We start from the raw sequence: 20,208 nt of genomic DNA on the forward strand, positions 1-20,208 counted from the left end.
CCCATGTTATTTAAATAACTAAAATAAGTAGACTATAAAATACCCTAAGTAGACTATAAAAAGGCCTTAATAATTCACCACACTGGTTTGTTTGTTTACACATTTAATGTACGAGAAATTTTAATAATTTTAAACCAAAAAGTCTCCAGCTTAATTTTTGTTTTGTTTTAATCTTTCAGTGAAAGTAATTTATTTTCATTTCTATTTATGCCAGGATTTATGTAAATGAAAAACGAAGTTGAGATCGATATGAAACTTGAGTTGTAGACCTTTTTAATGATTTAGGTTATAGTTTATGAAGGTAATTGCATTCTTTTATATTAAAACTAGCAGTAACTCTGAACTAGTAAACAAGGAACCTTTCTGTGCGCTAGTGTCCTCCCAAAAGTTAAGAGTTTTTTTACTCTTAACCAAATTGTGCACCAACCATTGAACCAAATTAAACAATGCCATAAAAGTGTGCACATTGAGAGAAATAAACAGCAGATGTTCATGTTAAAATCTTAAACTAACACTGCTAATTAGGGCTGTCAATGAATATTCTAAATTCAAATATATATTTGAATAGTTTTAAAAAAACGAATTTTGAAGGTGAAAATTTATATTTGAATTTAAAAAAAAGTGTAAAAAAACAACAACCGCGGTAGTAGAGGAGTGGCTGTCTGCTTTGCGAGTGGGCACGCTAGCGCGTCTGAGGGTTCAGGGACAGGTCACAGGAGTTGCACTGTCTGGCACAGCGTCACTACTGAAAGTTGATGTGTCTTGCATGGAAGATGGCAGAGCCCAATTCGACCGCAGCAGAGAAAGCGATACTGACTGAATAGATTTTGCATGAATAAAGGATAAACGCACTGCTTCCACTGGTTTGATTATTTACCGTTTCATGTCAAGGAAAAGTTCCATGTTTACCACAGCACAGCTGCAGGGAGACAGAGGAGACAAATTTTGAAAAAATATTTTCTTTTTGTTACTTCATAACGTTACGGTTGAACCACTGTTGGCAGTACTTTTCTGGACCTAGACAGTGTCATTTACTTGGAAGTCAATGGGACAGTCACAAGCATCCCGGTTTTCATTCAAAATATTTTAAATTGTGTTCTGAAGATGATCAAAGTTTTTTTGGTGTTGGAATGACATGGGGGTAAGTGATTAATGATAAAATGTTCATTTTGGGGTGAAGTAACCCTTTAAGTAATTATTTTTTTAGAACTTTTTGTTATCATATTCTGTTGCATTTTGGACCTTGTCTGACCTTATATTCTCCAAAATGTGACCCCATTCACCTCCATTGTAAGGGTATTACTCTAACCCAGATTTTTTTGTAAACATTACAACTACAGTGGAATTATTATGCAAGTTGATATTCTGGCCATATTTGTTTTCCACGTACAATTTACCAATTACAAACCGCATCAAATTTAATAACCAATTTAATCAAAGTGATGTGTAATTGTTAACAATGGCTGGAAGTGAAAAATGCCTTATACTCAGGTGTGCATAATTATTAAGCAGGTTTCCTTTTACAGGTAAAATGCGTAAAAAAAAAAAAGAAAAAAAAAAGTTTAACACACCACAAAGTAAAAAATTATTACATGCCCATGAGAAATATTCAAAACTAATGCAATACAGAAATTGCTAAATTAAATCATGACCTCAAGTCAAAGACATGCTCACTTGAATTATTCCAGCTGCTGTTTACCTCCGACCCTGCTCCAACACTCATTCCTGTGGTTTTTAAATTGCGAAAGACGTATTTAGCTGAATCAGGTGTGTTTAATTAAGGAAGAAGCTAAAATCCTTTTGGCTGTGGCCATAGAGGAACTGAGTTTGGTGCCTCTGTCTTAGCACTATAAAAAAAAAAATACATATTCAACTTTTGAAAACTGTATCCACCGAAAGTGTCAGCTCACTGACTCAGTTCTGCACTTTCACAAAAACTCATAAAAATGGGATATATGCACTGCAACAATAATCCTTTGATAAAACTGGAGTACACGTCAATATCGTGCTATAATCAGAGATGCAAATAATTTTTCTCAGTCTGGTTCTCATCAGAGCACCTGAAGATTTGGTTTGGCGATCACCTTGAGCATAGTGTGACCTACTATAAAAAATAAATTAATAATAGCATTGTTGCACTTTATTTAGTTATTATTATTATTATTATTTTTACTAAATGATAAATAATAAATATTAATAAATAAACACCATATAATACCATTGTTTTAAAATAGAAAATGAGTATTAAATAAAATTGTAATTATTTTATAGTACACTGGAAAACAATGTTAATATTCACAATTTCAGTTCCTTTTACTTCTTTACTGTAAATATGAATTTTCATAATCTTCAAACCTAAACTCAGCAAATCGTGCGAATCGTGACCGCGTCGCTTCCATTATGAGCGAGCATACCGCGCCTAGATTGGAAATAACGAACTTGAGCGCCCAAAAGACGCAATATTTGAATGGCCCCTAAGAACTGTGGTCTTCTACAGTCCTTCAAATATGCCGTGGAGAATCACAGAAAGAGATCAAATTCAAGAACATTGTTGCAGCATCTCTCAAGCAACGAATAAACACCGTTAACTTGATTTGCAGTGAAAACTCCTCTTCTCACATCTGCCCTAGACCCTCAGCACAAACATCTCAGGTTTCTCGATGAAAACATGAGAAGTAAAAAAAATAATTTGAACATTATCAGAACATTTTCCTTGATGCGAGTGGTGCGGATGCAGCCGCCGTCACCAACGATGAAGAGGATGCAATGCCCACTCGTCGGAAAAGGTTGAGCCAGTTCTTAAGCAATGATTACAGAGAGTCCAGCCGAGACGAGTGGGAACAGTTCTTGCTGGTGCCAGGTATTCCACCAGATGAGGATCCCATTCAGTGGTGAAATAAAAACACGAAGCGCTTCACAAAACTTATTCGCTTAGCACACCATTATTTGTAAGTCCTGCCAATGTCTGTGCCGTCAGAGCGTGTTTTCTCCACGGCCGGCCTTATTGTTAACAGACTAAAGAGCCGACTTTCCCCTGACCATGTATACATGCCCGTATTTCTTAACAAGAACATGTTAAACAATAGAAAAAAAGATTGCTGACAGTTTAAAAGTTTAAAAGTGTAGGCTACGTTCTACAATAGCCTATTGCTGCAGGCTGCTTTACATTTTATATTTGTTCACCTTTTTTTTTGCTTTTAATCTGTACTTTTGTTTGTTTGCACGCATTGTTAAAGGTTTTCAGCTACAAAACACGATGTGTTCAAGCTTATTGTGTGTAAGCTTGTTCAAAATGATGGAAACAACAAATATTAATGAAAAATAACGTCTGTCTCATTGAACTTAATTCAAATAAACAAATATTCAAATATACGTTTTTTTGTGAGCTCAAATATTCAAATGTGATATTTGCGGCAGAAGACCACCACTTCTGTGCGGTCGAGACAGAAGCCCACCCGGGCGGCACAGAAGACCACCACTTCCGTGCAGTCGAGACAGAAGCCCACCAGGCTCTGGAAGTTCTCCAGAGACGAGGAGAGGCTCTGGTAGTTCAGCCGAGATGTGGAGAGGCTCTAGTAGTTCAGCAGAGACGTGGAGAGACCTTGGTAGTTCAGCCGAGACGTGGAGAAGCTCTGGTAGTTCAGCAGAGGTGCGGATTCCGTGGTGTTTGGACTGGATTCAGGAAGACCAATGATGACTTGACTCTGCTAATGAAGATCATTGGTGACTTGACTCTGCTTATGAAGATCATTGGTGACCTGACTCTGCTCATGAAGATCAATGGTGACTTGCCTTTGCCCATGAAGATCAATGGTGATTTGCCTTTGCCCATGAAGATCATTGGTGACTTGCCCTTGCCCATGAAGATCAATGGTGACTTGCCTTTGTCCATGAAGATCACTGGTGACTTAACCTGACTCCGGAGTGTCAACAGTGACTTGACCTGACTCGACTCTGGAGGGTCAACAGGAACCTGACTCGACTTTGGAGGGTCAACTGTGGCTGTCATCTTGTGCAGAGGCACTGGACAAGCGGCCATCTTGTGTCATGACTCTGGACCGGCGGCCATCTTGGGCAGTGGCGCTGGGACGGCGGCCATCTTGCGCTGTGACGCTGGGCTGGCGGCCACCTTGTGCTGTGGCGCTGGGCTGGTGGCCATCTTGTGCTGTGGCGCTGGGCTGGCGGCCATCTTGTGCAGTGGCGCTGGGCTGGCGGTCCTCCTGTTTGTAGACCCCAGTCTAGAATCGGCCATCCCACCAGGAGAATGTGGCTGGGGTATTCCACGGAGACCGATGTTGTAGGTAGAACACAAGCTACCAGAAATTATAAGCGTCCAACTGGTCCATTTCCCTTCGAGGCACCGGGTCATCCAGACCGGTGTTGAAAATGTATTTAAGGGCCACATCATTATATCCCATACCATCCGCCAGGGTCCAGAACACATGTGACGTAGAACCCACCTCCCCAACAACAAACAAACAGGGAGAGAACAGGAATGGGAATAGGAACTGGAACAGGAAATTCGGAAGAAGAGGAGGAAACTGGGTGACTGAATGAAAGGACTCCATGAAGACAAACAGAAAAAGACCGGTTAATATAGGCAAGGGTAATGACTATCAAGTGAAGACACCTTAGTGCAATTAACAAGAGTGCAATTACTGTGATGAAGGGACAAGGCTTTGTGGGAATTGTAGTGCCTACGGTGAGGTGCCTATGGGGAAGTGAGACTACAAGTGGAGCGTGACAGAGATGCAGAGGATATTAGTGAAGAGGATCGCACAGAACCTGTGCAAGCATACGGCTCTTAACAGCATGTTTTTTTTTTTTGTTGTTGTTGTTGCTAGCTTTTAAAATACGGTTTTATCCTGATTAAAGCTTTAATACACCATGGCAGCTGCATGTGAGTCCATATTTAATTCTTCCCATAGCTATGTAAAAATATCTGTCTGTCTATACACATAATTAGTTCCTGTAGCTCAATTGGTAGACCACTGTATTATCAAAGCGCAAGTTGGGGGTTTGATTCCCCGGGAACACATGATAGGTAAAAATTGATATCCTGAGTTCACTGTAAGTCATACATTTACATTTAAAGTGTATAATTGGAACACAGTTTATAGGAGCCTACAATCAGATGAGAGAGAGAGAGAGAGAGAGAGAGAGAGAGAGAGAGAAATGCAGAAAAATGAAATCGCAGTCAACCACCCCTTAAAAAATGTTATATTGACTCATTTGTTGGATTATAGATGGTTTTTGATGGGAAAAAAGGATGAGATTAATTGCTTCGGTGCAGATTATAGGAAGGTAAATAAAGTGACTAGGCCTGATGCATTTCCACTTTATTTAATGATTCCTGGGGCAATCCAATCCAATAATTTAGTGACAGACAGCTACAGTAATTGAGAGAGCAGGCTTAGCAAAGGGTCAGTTGGCAAGCAGTGTAACTCCAGAAGCTGATATTGATAACGCTGTTATACGTACAGTCCAAACAGTTTCTGTGTACCTGTAGTAATTCAATGCGAGCCTGAAGTTGCAGACGGTCCTCTAGATCTTGGCACTGATTCTCAAGGACCAAAATCTGTTCCTGCAGTTGGTTTCTCTCGAGTTCAAGCTCCGCAACAACAGACCTCAAGCCATCTAAACAAGTGAAAAGAAATGGCATACATCTTATTTTATTAAATTTAGCAATTTTCCTTGAACTCTCAACTCTTTCTCCAATCAATTATTTAGTGTCATTTTGTGTTAATATTAAATGTGTAATAAACAGCATATTACTATATAAAATTTGAGTTTTAACATTTTATTAGCCAACCAAATGCAAAGCTTCCACAAAAAAAAAGAAAAAAGAAATAATAATAATAATAATAATAACAAAATTGTTCCCAGTAAGCGAATAGCCCCAACTGCAGTTACCCGAAGGAGCTGTTTAACCGGTTGTTATGAAGGAATAACATACCTCTGAATGTGCTGACCAATCAGAACTGAGTAATCCACAGAGCCAAGTAATCAGACTTGGCAACGTTTTTGCTCACCAGCCACTGTGGCAAGTGGTTTTCCAAAATTATTTTCACCGGCCAAAATTTTGCTGTTGTGAAATTACATAGTACTTCATACTAAAATGTATTTTAATCGATTTCCAGTAAATTTTTTGCCTTCTGAAAAGCCATTTTTCCTGTATTAAACTGTATTAAATGCATGCATATTTCATATTATTTTATTAATAATTTCACTTTAATATTACAAGACAATATTGTTGTTACCAACAAAAAATATTTTCACTGCAGAAGAAATAGAAGCAGCTGAATGGGCATTAGTTGCATTTACACAGAGAGTTTAATAAAGCTAAAATGTAGCATGCATACTTTTACACTGCAAAATTACAAGAGCAAAAAAAAATTACAAAATTATATTTGCATTTTTAGATATGCAAATATAAAATGTTGGAAAAATGCAAAGATAAGCTACTTTAAAATACGATAGTAAACCACCAGTAGGTGGCATCAAGTCACTGAGTCACAGGCTTTAATTCAAACAATTTGTTGATTCAAAAATGAAACAAATGCCTGTCCTTATGAATAGATCACTGAATCATTGACTCATTCAGTAAAAAAACACCAGTGTTGCTCAAAAATGCACTGCTGTTCTGGGCGTGATCTTTGTTTGGAAATATTTGTGTTAACCAAATCGAGCAAAAACAGTCAACATTAACAATGTTTTACTAAAATGTATATTAACTTCTCATATGAACTTTTGTATCACAGTTTTCAGTGAACACTCTCTCGGAACACTATGTTGCTTAACTATGCTATGCTATGAATATAAACACTTAATTTACATGAGCCTCAACTGGCGCAATGTTTTTACTGTTATCAAATGCCATTTAAACTGAATTTAATAAAATCAGAATCAAGTTGATCGGTTGGGCAAGTAAAATTCTCTTTCACTTGCACCTTCAAAAATCCACTTGTCCCATCAAGCTCTGTTACTGCAGGCTTAAAAAAAATTCAAGCTGCCAAAGTGGCTAGTGGGATTGACTATATTACCCACAATTGCTGAAATCCATCTGCATTTGGTGGGTTGGCAAGTGTAAATGTCAAACATTGTGTGTAATAAAATAATGTTACTTGCACTTTTCATCCTATGCACTTTATTTTACTATCCACTTTAAACTTGGATTTACCCTAGTATTTTATTACTATTTAATTGTTGTTGTTATTAGCTGTACTGTTATTACAATTACTTTATTATAACAATTAAGTCTTCTTTGTGTTGAATATCGAGTCCCACGTAGGAGATGGAAGGATATAAAACTGGAGCGACGACCGTGAAGGACATTATTTTATGTGTTTGCTTTTTATTTATGCCGTTTTGCATTTATTTTTGAATTATTAAAGTGTTTTGATTGCAGGCGAAGTATGTGCCACCATGGACGCTCGAGGCGGTGGGCTGGAGTGAGTTGCCGGGGACGTCCAGTGCCACCGCCAGGCATCGCGGAGGAGATCACCCAGCTGGTGGAGGGCCAAGCAGCAGTGCGTTTTTTTTTTTTCCTCTCTCCCCTCTCTCGTCCTTGTCGCTCCTCCTTCCATCTCCTTTTCTGTCGCCTCGTCTGTCCTACCCCCAGGTTCCCGCAGGCCCGGGGGGGTGGGGGGGGTGGTGGAGGGGTTGGGAGTAGAGCACAGTCTCGGGACTACCCCCCGGCCTGCGAGGGGCGATGGGGGTATGTGGCGAGTGGGGTGGGGCCGAGAGGCGTGGGAACAAGGAGTGAGGCCAGGTGTAGTGATTGAAGATGAGCTGCACCTGCGCCCCACTCACAGTATCGAGTCCCACGTAGGAGATGGAAGGATATAAAACTGGAGCGACGACCGTGAAGGACGAGAGAGGACCAGGCCTGGGACATTATTTTATGTGTTTGCTTTTTATTTATGCGCACCAGTCGTCCGTGAGGGGCTGGTGCGCCGTTTTGTATTTATTTTTGAATTATTAAAGTGTTTTGATTGTGCGCCGGTTCCCGCCTCCTTCTTCCCGATGATTACGAAGGTTATATCATTACAACATGGAAATAGTCTAATGGGCTTCACACCTGTATCTGCAGCACTGTGCTGTGGCCACCATCCACCCATGTTCTCTCCATTTACAAGAACATCGCAATCAGTGGGGCTTATTGGGTCTTGCCTACTATGAAATTCCAAGTCCTCCTTTAGAAAGAAATAGAAAGAACATGCATTATTATTACTATTATCATTATTACTACAATTTCAATACAGTACACTTCTCAAAAAAGAAAAGAAAAATACTTCAAATGATTAGTAAGAACACCCCACAAATCAGGACAAATAAATAAATAAATAATAAATTACTCACCGTCATGTCCTTCCAAACCTGCATTGCCATTTTTCAACATCTTCAAACTTCAAATTTAAGATCAGTGACAAAACATGTGAAAAGTAATAGACTACACTAATTGACTACACTGACTGCCTTTAATGCATCTTCTTTACACACCATATTTGAATTTAATGCTTGTGTTAATGTAATTGGAGACTGGCAAATGAGGGCTAAGGGTCTGCTTTGTGTTTTAAGGATAAAATGATATGAGGGCAAGTAAATGATTTTGACTCATTTCTGACTAAATAATTCTTTTAATTCAACTTTGCAACAGAGCAAAAAATAAATAAATAGGACTTATTCATTTTATGTTAATCTGAACTTGCATGTTATGGCTGGTTTCCACTGAGCGGTATGGTACAGTAAAGTTCAGTACAATACGATTCAGTATGGGTATCCTTAATCAGGCTTGCGTTTACACTGCCAATAAAACCTTTACTTGGTAGGCATGGTGTCAGAAACTAGTGATCGATGATGAACAACGACAATAAGCACAACTTTGCCTCTTTTTGTTAAAGGGTTAGTTCACCCAATAATCAAAATTATGTCATTAATAACTTACCCTCATGCCATTCGAAACCCGTGAGACCTCCGTTCATCTTCGGAACACAGTTTAATGATATTAGTTTAGTGATATCCGGTTTGCGAGCGAATAACTCGATGTAACCAGATCTTCTTGAACAAGTTCACCAAATTGAACTGAATTGTTTGAAACGGTTCGCATCTCCAATAAGCAATAATCCACAAATGACTTAAGCTGTTAACTTTTGTAATGTGGCTGACACTCCCTCTGAGTTAAAATAAACCAATATCTCGGAGTAATTCATGTACTCTAACAGAACACAGACTGAACTGCTGTGAAGAGAGAACTGAAAATTAACACAGAGCTGAGCCAGATAACGAACAAAAGATTGACTCGTTCTCAAGTCAAGAACCAGTTGCATTGGTTTTCGATCACCAGTAGTTCTTTCGGACAGTTCGATTCAATAAACCAGTTGAGGAAAATGGTTCACCAGTTCTTTTGCACTCAACGTAATGACTTCATTTGCGATGATTGCCCTTGATTCAAGCCTTCGGTTTACCTGGGCTCATAACATTAGCACAGAACCAGTTCAGAATCAGTCATCAAAAGAACCAGTTCGGTTCAGACGCTCTGTTTGTCAGTCTGCTTCATGCTGAATCACACATGCACAGTATCATCAGCTTCTCCAATCTCTATTCGGACGCGTCTGACAGAAACGGTTCTTGACTCGAGAACAAGTCAATCTTTTTTTCATTATCTGGATCTGGTTCATTCATCTTCAGTTCTGTCTTCACAGCAGTTCAGTCAGTGTACTGTTTGAGTACATTAATTACTCTGGGATATTAGTTTGTTTTAACTCAGAGGGAGTGTCAGGCACATTAAAAAAAGTGAACAGCTTAAGTCTTTTGTGGATTAATGCTTATAGGAGACGCGGCCCGTTTTAAACGATTCAGTTCGATTTGGTGAACTGGTTCAAGAGGATCCGGTTACATCGAATGATTCGTTCCCGAACCGGATATCACTAAACTGCTGTGTTTTGAAATCTCACAACAGACCCAGAAGAGAAGACAATGCTGAATAAAGTCGTAGTTTTTGCTATTTTTGGACCAAAATGTATTTTCGATGCTTCAAAAAATTCTAACTGACCTTCTGATGTCACATGGACTACTTTGAAGATGTTTTTATTATCTTTCTGGACATGGACAGTATACCGTGCACACAGTTTCAATGGAGGGACTGAGAGCTCTCGGACTAAATCTAAAATATCTTAAACTGTGTTCTGAAGAAGGTCTCACGGGTTTGGAACGACATGAAGGTAAGTTATTAATGACATAATTTTGATTATTGGGTGAACTTACCCTTTAAATGTAAGTTTAATGAACAATAATAGCCATTATAAAAGTAAAAGTACAAAGTATAAGAGGCTTATATAAGAGGAAATAAAGACAAAAGCAAACAGTTCAGTCAAACGTATACCACAAAGTCAGCGCTGTAACATTACCATGGTAAAGTTAAGATTAAATATATAAAGTTAAACATAACTTTGAACAGATTCATGAGACCATGAATGCCTGTTAAATATAGCCAACCCAAAAAGAATTGAATCTCATGTTTAATCACTACAGAGACATCTGAGCCAAATGTCAGAAGGACTAGCCAAGCTTAGGTTGCTCTTGGCGGATACATGAGCACTGAGCGCCCGGTGATCACCTGGAGCTCCAAAATCAGCATAACACATTTTCAAATAGGTGCTATCTTATAAAATAAACCACAGATTTTAGTTTTAAACAATTACATTCTCACCTGAAAAACTCTTCAAATTACATTTCATGACACAATTATAGATATTTAATTAGAAAATTCTGTGGGTGTTTGGGCAATTATGTTTCACAAGTCCACAAGAACAGACAAGAATATTGAGAAATGGCTTTTGTCTGTATGAAAATATAAAATGCATGGTTATATTCTTTGTGTTTGTGCACTCTGATATGAATAAGCCTAACATTCATGGAAAGCAAAGCAGAACAAGTGAAGGACGCTTTATCCCCTTGTATCAAACAAAAGTGACAATTCTAGTCAACCAATCAATGCTCTGCAGTGAGTTCCACCATTTTGGTAGCCTTTGCTGTGCTAGGAACCCAACAGAAGGGTACCAAGAAAGTTGTTTGGTAGGGTTCGCTTTTTTGGTACCATTTAAAACTTCTGATATTGGAAACGGAAATAATTGCTTACCGTACTGTACCAAACCATACCACTCAGTGGAAATGAGGCATTAGACACCACCGTTATTTAGACACTAGATGAGGGCATATCTTTTGGAAGAGTGGTGTTCCACTGCTCCAGGAAGAAGTAATCCAATTTTTAGAATCAACACCAAGGTGCACTGAAGCTGATCAGGCAGCACACTGTGACCTAACACCTTACTTAGAAATTGTTCTTTTAATTTGTCACTCATTTGTATGCAATTTACTTAGAGACTTTAGTTCATACCTGCAGGCTGTGTGGGGTGAAATATTTGGGCTTCCTGCTTTTCTGTGTGCAGAGTCCACGGGCCTGGGCCAACTCCTCCTCCACTTCCTCTTGCCGATTGGCTAATTCTGGATCGGAGCAGCCAGGAAACAACCAGTCATCCTCAATCAGTTTTGTGCCACAAGACAAAGGCAATGGATCAAATATGTTTAGGGCAATGGAGGGCGAATACAAAATCAGGATTGAGGAGAGACAGCTAGGTAATTCTAGTGCAGATTAGAGAGTGAAAAAGGTCCGGAAAGCATCAGGTAGGAGCACATATTGCAAATTCAGCTTCTGTGGACTGTGGACCAGAAGATTAAAATATGCAAGACCTATATAAGCCACAATGATATTTACAGTGCAAACTACAGCAAGAAACAGCTTTTTGAGAATTATTTCCAGAAATTATAACAATTCACCTTGGTTATAGCAATAAATGGGTAATGCCACCTGAAGAGTCTTTCAATCAACTATAGCATGGAAGTGAAAGTGGGACACCCTGAACAAAGTAGTATATGACTACAATTATGATTCCGTAAGAAATCAGTCTAGACAACTGCATTACAATTGTGTGAGTACATGTAGCAACATCAATAAGGTTAGTAAGGCAAGTGATAATTTTGATCATTATCCTTAATTTAGCGTGAGACTTCATTATGAGCTCTTAATTATAGTCACTGCAACAATGCATTTCATTTTTAACATCATTACTAGCACAATCGACCCCCATTCTGTTTTTCTTAAGCCCAAAGTATACTTCACTTGTTATGAGTATGCAAGGGACTTTGTACATTGTGAACGCAGTTCGCACATGCGCACTGAAGTTTTTTTGCAATAATCAGTTTTTACACAAGGTGGCAACACTATCCTGGGCCATTGTTACACAGTACCAAAAAAGAAAAGAAGAAAAACATAGAAACATAAGACACCAAACCAGCAGAGACTGCAAAATACAACACACCGACAAGCTTTATGAGCAAGACAGCTCTGCTTTGGTTTGGAAAAGAGTTAAAAAATATTTGTTAGCAGTCATAACTTGATGGGAGAAAAAAAAAAAAAAGAGCAGACACTGGATATGGATAAAGCTTTCTAGATTGCCTGCGTTCGCACACATCAAATGGAGTATAGTTTGAAGTTCAAAGTATACAAAAACTAAGAATACTTGGGTCAGAAATTGAAAATACCCACTGACAGTGTTAAAGGGATATCTTACCCAAAAAAAATTATATTCTGTCATTAATTACTCACCCTCATGTCGTTCCCAACCTCAAAGACCTCTGTTCATCTTCAGAACACAAATTAAGATATTTTTTTTAAAAATCTGACCCAGGATGGACAGAAACGGAACTATCACATTCAAGGCTCAGAAACGTAGTAAGGGCATTGTTTAAATAGTCCATCTGACATCAGTGGTTCAACCTTAATTTTATGAAGCTACGAGAATACTTTCTGTGTGCAAAGAAAACAAAAACAACAACAAAAAATTACTTTATTCAACAATTTCTTCTCTTCTGTGTCGGACTTCGATGCACATTCACTAAAGTACAACAATTAGGGCTGGGACAACAAAAAATACGTTGACGCAAAATATGCGCATCGATTCGTCGACCAGTTTTTATTTCTCTAAAAAACATTTGCAAAACGTTTACCTTATGTGCACTGAATATACGCGATGGCCGGATCAACATTCTGTCCAACGTTATATGACCAATCCAGGGGTTTTTCTGCATTGATCTTTTTTTTGGCGCCTGTCAAAGCCTTATTTGATCTTTGAGTGATGTAGAATAGAATGACTCCTGCGCCTGACAGGGCACATACGAGAGAGAGCCCCGGCTGCGCGCACGCACTAACAGTCTTCAAACAAGACGAGCGCTTCTTGCTCTCTCTCTCCCTTGTGCATATTAATCAAAATCATTAAACACGATAGAAAAAGGGGAAACACCAAAGTTTCACGCGCGCTCGCGCAATCACAGTCTTCAAACTACACAAGCGCTGTCTTGCTCTCTCTCTGTCTCTGTCTCTCTCTCTCTCTCTCTCTCTCTCTCCCTCTCTCGTGCATATTAACCAAAATCATTAGACACGATAGAGAAAGGGCGGAACGCCAAAGTTTCACATGGAGCATTCAGGGATTTTTTTTTTCTTTTCTCCATGACAGGCTGCTGGCTCCCACTGTAAATTTATTTTTTATTTTTTTGGAAAAGCACTCTCTGTATTAGCTTAAAGCCCTCAAGTTTACATTGGTTACTGTATTCTTTCAACTGCTCTAAACAAGTATTTTGAGTGACCTTTTTTATTGAATGCTAGACATCAAGTTGTTGTTATTTTCATCTGAAAGAATAACTTTTTTTCAGTAAGCTAGGCCCTATGTTTTCAAGCTATGTGTTTTCAAGGCTTCAAGGTTTTATTGAATGCTATGTGTTTTCAAGGCTTCAAGGTTTTATTGAATGCTATCTCTATACAAGTGCAAAGTAATGCATTCTTAGTCAGTCTTTTATTTTAAGAGCAATAAACATATATTGCAATGTTAAGGAATTCATGTTTTTTTTCATTCAGATATGTAAATCAACATGTATAAGTTGTTAGTAGTCAATTAATGGGGAGATAATTGAAATCGAATCGGTCTGAAAAAATTAATCGTTAGATTAATCGATGCATCAAAAAAATAATCGTTTATCCCAGCCCTAACCACAATGCATGCGTGTGGTGTTGCTAATGCAGAAGCCTGCATTCAGACGGAGATCCCGGTTGTTTGCAAGAAGAATGTACATGCATGGGTTGTGGTACTGGCTTTCTTAATTTGTTCTTAATTTGTGTTCCAAAAATGAACAAAGGTCTTATGGGTCTGGAACGACATAAGAGAGTAATTAATGACAGAATTTTTATTTTGGTGTAAACTATCCATTTAAGGCAAATTGATACAGGAAAGGATGGATCCATGCTTTACTTCTTTTTTTTTGTTTTGCACCAAATGGAAAATTTCCTCACAGGCAGACTTATCAGTTTCTTGGAGGTTAGCTGACATTGTCACCTAGGTACCTAAAGGTTTGTTCACACTTCAAGGCAGTTGGCACCAGTGTTGTGGGTAACGCGTTACAAAGTAACGTGTTAGAGTACTCTAATTACTTTTTTCCTGAAATTTGTAACTTAACGCGTTAGTTTCGTGCGTAAGTTATTTTAAGGAAAGGAAAATCCCGACTGCAGCCTGCTTTTTGTCAGACAGTAGTCCTAGGTCTACTGTGCCACCTGCGGATGTACAGTATCAGTGGAGCCGAAGCTCTGTGATCGTAAAGTCAATGGCTGTGATGCGTCTGTGCCCTGCGCCTGACCCTATGTGTGTGTGGGGCTTTTTTTTTTTTCAAACTCCCGGCAAGATAGCAGAGAGGACAGCGTTTGATTTATGGAAGTACGCACATTATTTTCAATTTGTCAACGAAAAAGAAAAGAACATAACGGTAAAATGCACACTTTGCTTTGGTGAAAAGCTTCTGTCGACCGCCAAAAATTCTACCTCAAATTTAACGCTACGTTTTAATCACTACTTTGAAGAGTAAATGTAAGAGGACTGTGTTAAAGCGAATTTAGGCTTGTGACTGTGAGTGACACTTTAATAATAATTAGTTCGGCTATTAAGCGATTTGTCATTTGCCTGTGTGGCAGTGAAGGATTTTATTCGGTTTGTTATCATTTTTGTTTGACAGGCAGCTGTTAATTTCTGTTAGATCATTGGCTGGCTGGTTGTTCATCATTTCTGAATGGATTTAAATCTGCAAGCCTGTTTAAGGTTGTGTTTACAAGTAAGCATACTTGTACTTTGATAACTGCATTATTTAAAGTTAAAGAAAAATCAGGAGTTATCTTGTGGTGCTCATAATATACAGTAGCCTAGGCTACCCGGGCTGGGTAACGTTAGGTGTGAATTTTGATTAATAATATGTTCTGTGATAATAAATAAATAAAACGCCATGTGGAATAGCCGATTGGTGACGGTCTTTCCTGTTATAGTTATCCTGCAGTGTTAATTTAGTCGGATGACTGACGTTATTCATTGTCGGGAGTCACCACTTTTAGGTGCATTTAAAGGGGCCGGGGGCTGTGTCTGTCGTGTGAGCCGCTGCAAATGGCTTTTAATTTTTGGTAACGCATGAGTACTCTAACGCGTTACTTTTATGAATAGGTAACGCTGTATCATAACTGATTACTTTTAATTGATGGTAACGTTGTAACCTAACTAACTACTTTCCAAAGTAACTATACCCAACACTGGTTGGCACATGGTTTATGTAACAAAATATGTTACATGGATGACATACAGCTTAACTTCTCATTTCAGCCAGACAATCCAACAGCAGCAGCACAGACCTTTCCAGCTGGTCAGACATCTCAGCAAGGCTAAGAAAATACTAACTCCAGCTCAATCCTCCACCCTTTGCAAACATGAGACTACTTCAGACTGGACTACAGACATCCTGTTCTGTGAAATTCCAGCATGTGCATTCGAAAACAAATCAGGGGACTGGAATAAGCACCACAAAACGTTAATTCTGTGAATCATTTTTGTGTTTATTTTGCTTTTGATGCTTGTCCTGCAAGCAAGACCAACAACCACCACTGCCTAGTTTAAGCTTTCTGGCAGAGACAGTCAGTTGTCTATGTATAGCCACTTAAATTGCAGTTGTAAATGGATTTTTTTTAACATTAATTATTCAATTAATCTTCATAAATTAAATACCATTTGAGAGCTTAAAAGCTAAAGATTCATCTCCTGAAGACTTTCGATTAGTAAATTATTGTGGAAACAGTACTTCAAAAAGTGATATTTGAACAATGGGGGCGTCGTGGCCTAGTGGTTAGAGGTTCGAGACTCGGGTCGGCAATACGACTGAGGTGCCCTTGAGCAAGGCACTGAACCCCCGAACTGCTCCCCGGGCATAAATGGCTGCCCACTGCTCCGGGTTTGTGTTCACTGCTGTGTGTGTGCACTTTGGATGGGTTAAATGCAGAGCACACATTCTGAGTATGGGTCACCATACTTGGCTGAATGTCACGTCACTTTCACTTTTTCACAAGAGAGATTGTTTTAGCATTCTGGTTTGCAATCAGGTAATTTCAGGCTGCTAAAAGTTATCAGTCCAAGAATCCAGTACAAAAATGCATTCAAACTGTCAATTCAAAACAGTGGAGAGTCGAAAGAGTCGTACAGTATATGTGAGTCTGCTATTAATGATTCAAACAAATAAACCACATACAGTACCCTCAATATGTATTGGAACAGTAAAGACAAAATTGTTCTGTTTGCTGTTGAGTCAAGAAATCTGTAAATATGATTAAAAGATTCAATTGAAACAAAACTACAGAATGTCACGTTTTAATATTGGGTGATTCAACACAAAGATGTTTTACCAGCTAAGAAGATCAGCACTTTTATACTTTCATCTCCCAATCTGATGTGAGCAAAAGTATTGGAACAGTTGCCTCACAGGTCTTTCTAAGTGTTCAGCTGTGTTCTGTTGCATTAATTCTTCAGATATTAAAAGCAGGAAATGGATCTTATCAGTTATATCCATTGCTTCTGCATTCTAATTCTTGTATTCAATGATGGCTTACACAAACCAGGATGAAGATGAGGAAAGCGATTCTGAAAAGAAAAAGCAAGCAATTTGGATGCTAAAAGAAAAGAGGAAGTCAATTAGAACTATAGGAAAAAAAGGGCATGGAGAAATCAAGAGTTCGGAAACTACCAGCGACATCAGCAACCAATGACAACATGATCGTCTGAGAAAAATAACAGTAGTTGTTGACAGACAAATCAAAAAAGCTGTGAAAATGACCCTTAAATATATGTCTGTAAAATCACCAACAACCTCCAGAAAGCTGTGGTGATGCTCTGTCAATCTACAGTCCACATGAGAATGACACAGAATTATAGAATCTACACAGCAAAATGCAAACCTCTGATCAGCACCAAAAATAGAAAGGCAAGATTCTTCAGTAGAGTTTTGGAACGAAGTTGACGGACAAAGATTAACCTTTACCTAAGTGATTGGACAGCAGAAGTGTGGAGAAAAAAGGGAACTGCAAATGATCCTAAGCTTACAACCTCATCTGTAAAGATTGGTGGAGGTGGTGTCATGGCATGGGGATGCATTGATGTCTCTAGAACAGGACCTCTTAATTTTAATAATGACTTAATGTATGATGGCAGTAGCAGAATGAATTTGGAAGGGGGTACAAAATCATCTTGGCTACCAATATTTTATAAAAATGCCACCAAATTAATTAGAAAGCACTTCAGAATGGATCAGGAAAATGACCCAAAACACCCTGACAGTTCAGTCAAGGACTTTATTGCCCAAATCAATCTCCAGATTTAAATCTGATTGAACGTTAAATTTCACCATCTGAAGAGGTGACTAAAGACAGAAACTCCCCAAACAAGCAACATAAGACCAGGAGTCTGACGACGACTATGGGTTACAGACTCTGCAAGGGATCTGCAACTAAATATTAGCTTTTAATCTTTTACATCTGCCTTAAATTCAACTGTTCCAATGCTTATGCCCACATCAAATATGGGGATGAACTCTAAAAGTGCTGTCCTTTTTATTTGGTAAAACATGTATGGTGTCGAAAGACCTAATAATAAAATGTGACATTCTGTAGTTTTGTCTCATATTCATCAACATAAACATCAACATTAATAAAAGAATGGGGAAAAAAAAGGATAGAAATGTAACACAATGGAAAATAATAAAAAAGGACTAAAAGTATACAGAAAGGGCAAAGTCAAAAGACTAAATATGAGAGCAACATTGTTCCTGAATTAACCACAATTAGATTTTTTTTTTAAGGTGGCTAATGTCGGGGGCTAATCTGGCAGAGCATTCCATAATTTTGCCCCTTTCACTGAAACAGCAACCTGGGCAAATTATGTTCTACGAAAAGGGATGTAACAATTGACTTTAGAAGCAAATGTGCTTTTTTTTTTTTGCTGTCTTGTTATTATTTTGCAGAGTGTTTTTTTTTATTATTGATACTGGCCAAAGAGGTGTGTTTTGGGGGAGTCTACAATGTTTAATGGTGTTATGTACATACGAGAATCAGACTGAATAATTGCTGAGTTTGATTTATGTTTTTCATGCATATTTTGCTATGTTTAGTAATTATGAATGTATCCCTACAATAGTTATAGGCAGTCAAGTGAGGGTTGCTGGATTCATGGTATTTTGGCATCACCACATTCTATCATTGGTTATTATATGTACATTTGTAGTCTCCCAGCATCTTTTTAGGAAAGACACCTAAATTTACCTTAGAAAAAAGTTTTTATAAAATTCTAAGATCATTCTAAATATGAAACCATAATATTCATTTTAACTGGCCTCTCAAATCTAAGCATTATTTTTTTCCTTGAATGAAAAAAATATAATATTAATAACAATATTAATAATAATAATATATATATATATATATATATATAATAAGTCATTTTTGGTAGTTTATGTGTAAAAAGATTTTAGGTTTTTAAACCAACAGACAACAAGAGGACACAAAAGAAATCTAAAGAAAACCACACTGATCACCACTGAGTCTGACTTTTACTGTACAGACAACAAAAAAAGTTTCAAATATTTTCCACATGTTATCATCATTTATGTTCCCCCCTTGTTGTTCAATAAGGGTTAAATTTTTTCATAACGAGAACATTAATGAGTAAATGATTACAGAATTTTACGGTGTGAATTTTACTTCATAATTCTGAGGTGTGATAATGTTGGACATAAGAAAAAAAAAAAAAACTAAATCCCCATGTAGACAGCTGACAAAGGTCTGTTTTATAGCAGAGACTTGGCCAGTGATTTTGTTAAAGGGAGGAAAAGGGCAGAAAAGGGAGGATAAAGCCACAGATAAAGGACAGGACCCCATGAGCCAGCCTCGTCTGTGCTGCCAGAATTTCCTTAGGAGAGGATGAAGAGTTCCAGAAAACTACTGACAGCACAGACGGGAGCAAACAATGGAGGCGATGAAACCTGCATGCACAAAACTGATGGGAAACTGTTCTCAGTGGCTGCACCCATCATGCAGAGCAGCAGCAGAGGCGGAGATGGAGAGGAGGAGGGTCTCAGGGCCAACAGGTGGGAGAGAAGTGTTACAAAACAAATGTAATCAAAAAACAAACCAAACATTTTGAAAGTAAAGCTCGTTTCACACTAGAGGCATATGAGGCACTTTTTCAGCACCCATGTGAATAGATTAGAGCATCCACAATGTGCACTAAAATGGCATGACAGTGCGCATCGCTTCCGCTCTGCAAATATGCAGCTTCTGTGCTGCTTCATCTCTGCTTACACATCCAGTGTGAAACAGGCATAAGAAACCCAAATATCTCAGTCATTTTTTTTTTTTTCAAAAGTGATTAACATCATTTACAATTCATAACAAGGATAACAGAACCTGACAATAACGAATAAATAAGCATTGTACGTATCCAAACTGAAAAAGAGTGACAAAAAACAGATAACTAGAGAAAACATTAAAATGTATATGAACATGGGTGTGTGTAATATGTATATGAAATCATGGTCACAAAGTTTGGCTCGCTTATAAGACACAATAAGGGGCTGTCCAGATAAAATGTATTCTTCTATTTTATGTTCAACATTTCTAAATCTTGTTCTATGTACCAGTGTTGGATGAAGTACACAAATCAAGTACTCCTTTTCAATTTTACTTGAGCAAAGGTACAAAATTAGTTGATTTGAAGTAATTTTAAAACTACTGATCAATGAATG

At 38.1% G+C, this 20,208-nt stretch overlaps 1 long non-coding RNA gene across 1 annotated transcript; it reads right to left on the reverse strand.

Annotated features, from left to right (window-relative positions):
- Window positions 1–71: 71 nt before the first annotated feature.
- Window positions 72–20,159, reverse strand: LOC127986018 (uncharacterized). Its single transcript, XR_008160722.1, has 3 exons — window positions 11,399–20,159; window positions 8,081–8,195; window positions 72–5,637 (listed from the first exon to the last, which is right to left on the reverse strand). It is a non-coding gene; the product is annotated as an uncharacterized LOC127986018 (long non-coding RNA).
- Between the last annotated feature and the right edge of the window lie 49 nt (window positions 20,160–20,208).

Source organism: Carassius gibelio, chromosome B21 (assembly GCF_023724105.1).
Source record: "Carassius gibelio isolate Cgi1373 ecotype wild population from Czech Republic chromosome B21, carGib1.2-hapl.c, whole genome shotgun sequence".
Classification (NCBI taxonomy): Eukaryota; Metazoa; Chordata; class Actinopteri; order Cypriniformes; family Cyprinidae; genus Carassius; species Carassius gibelio.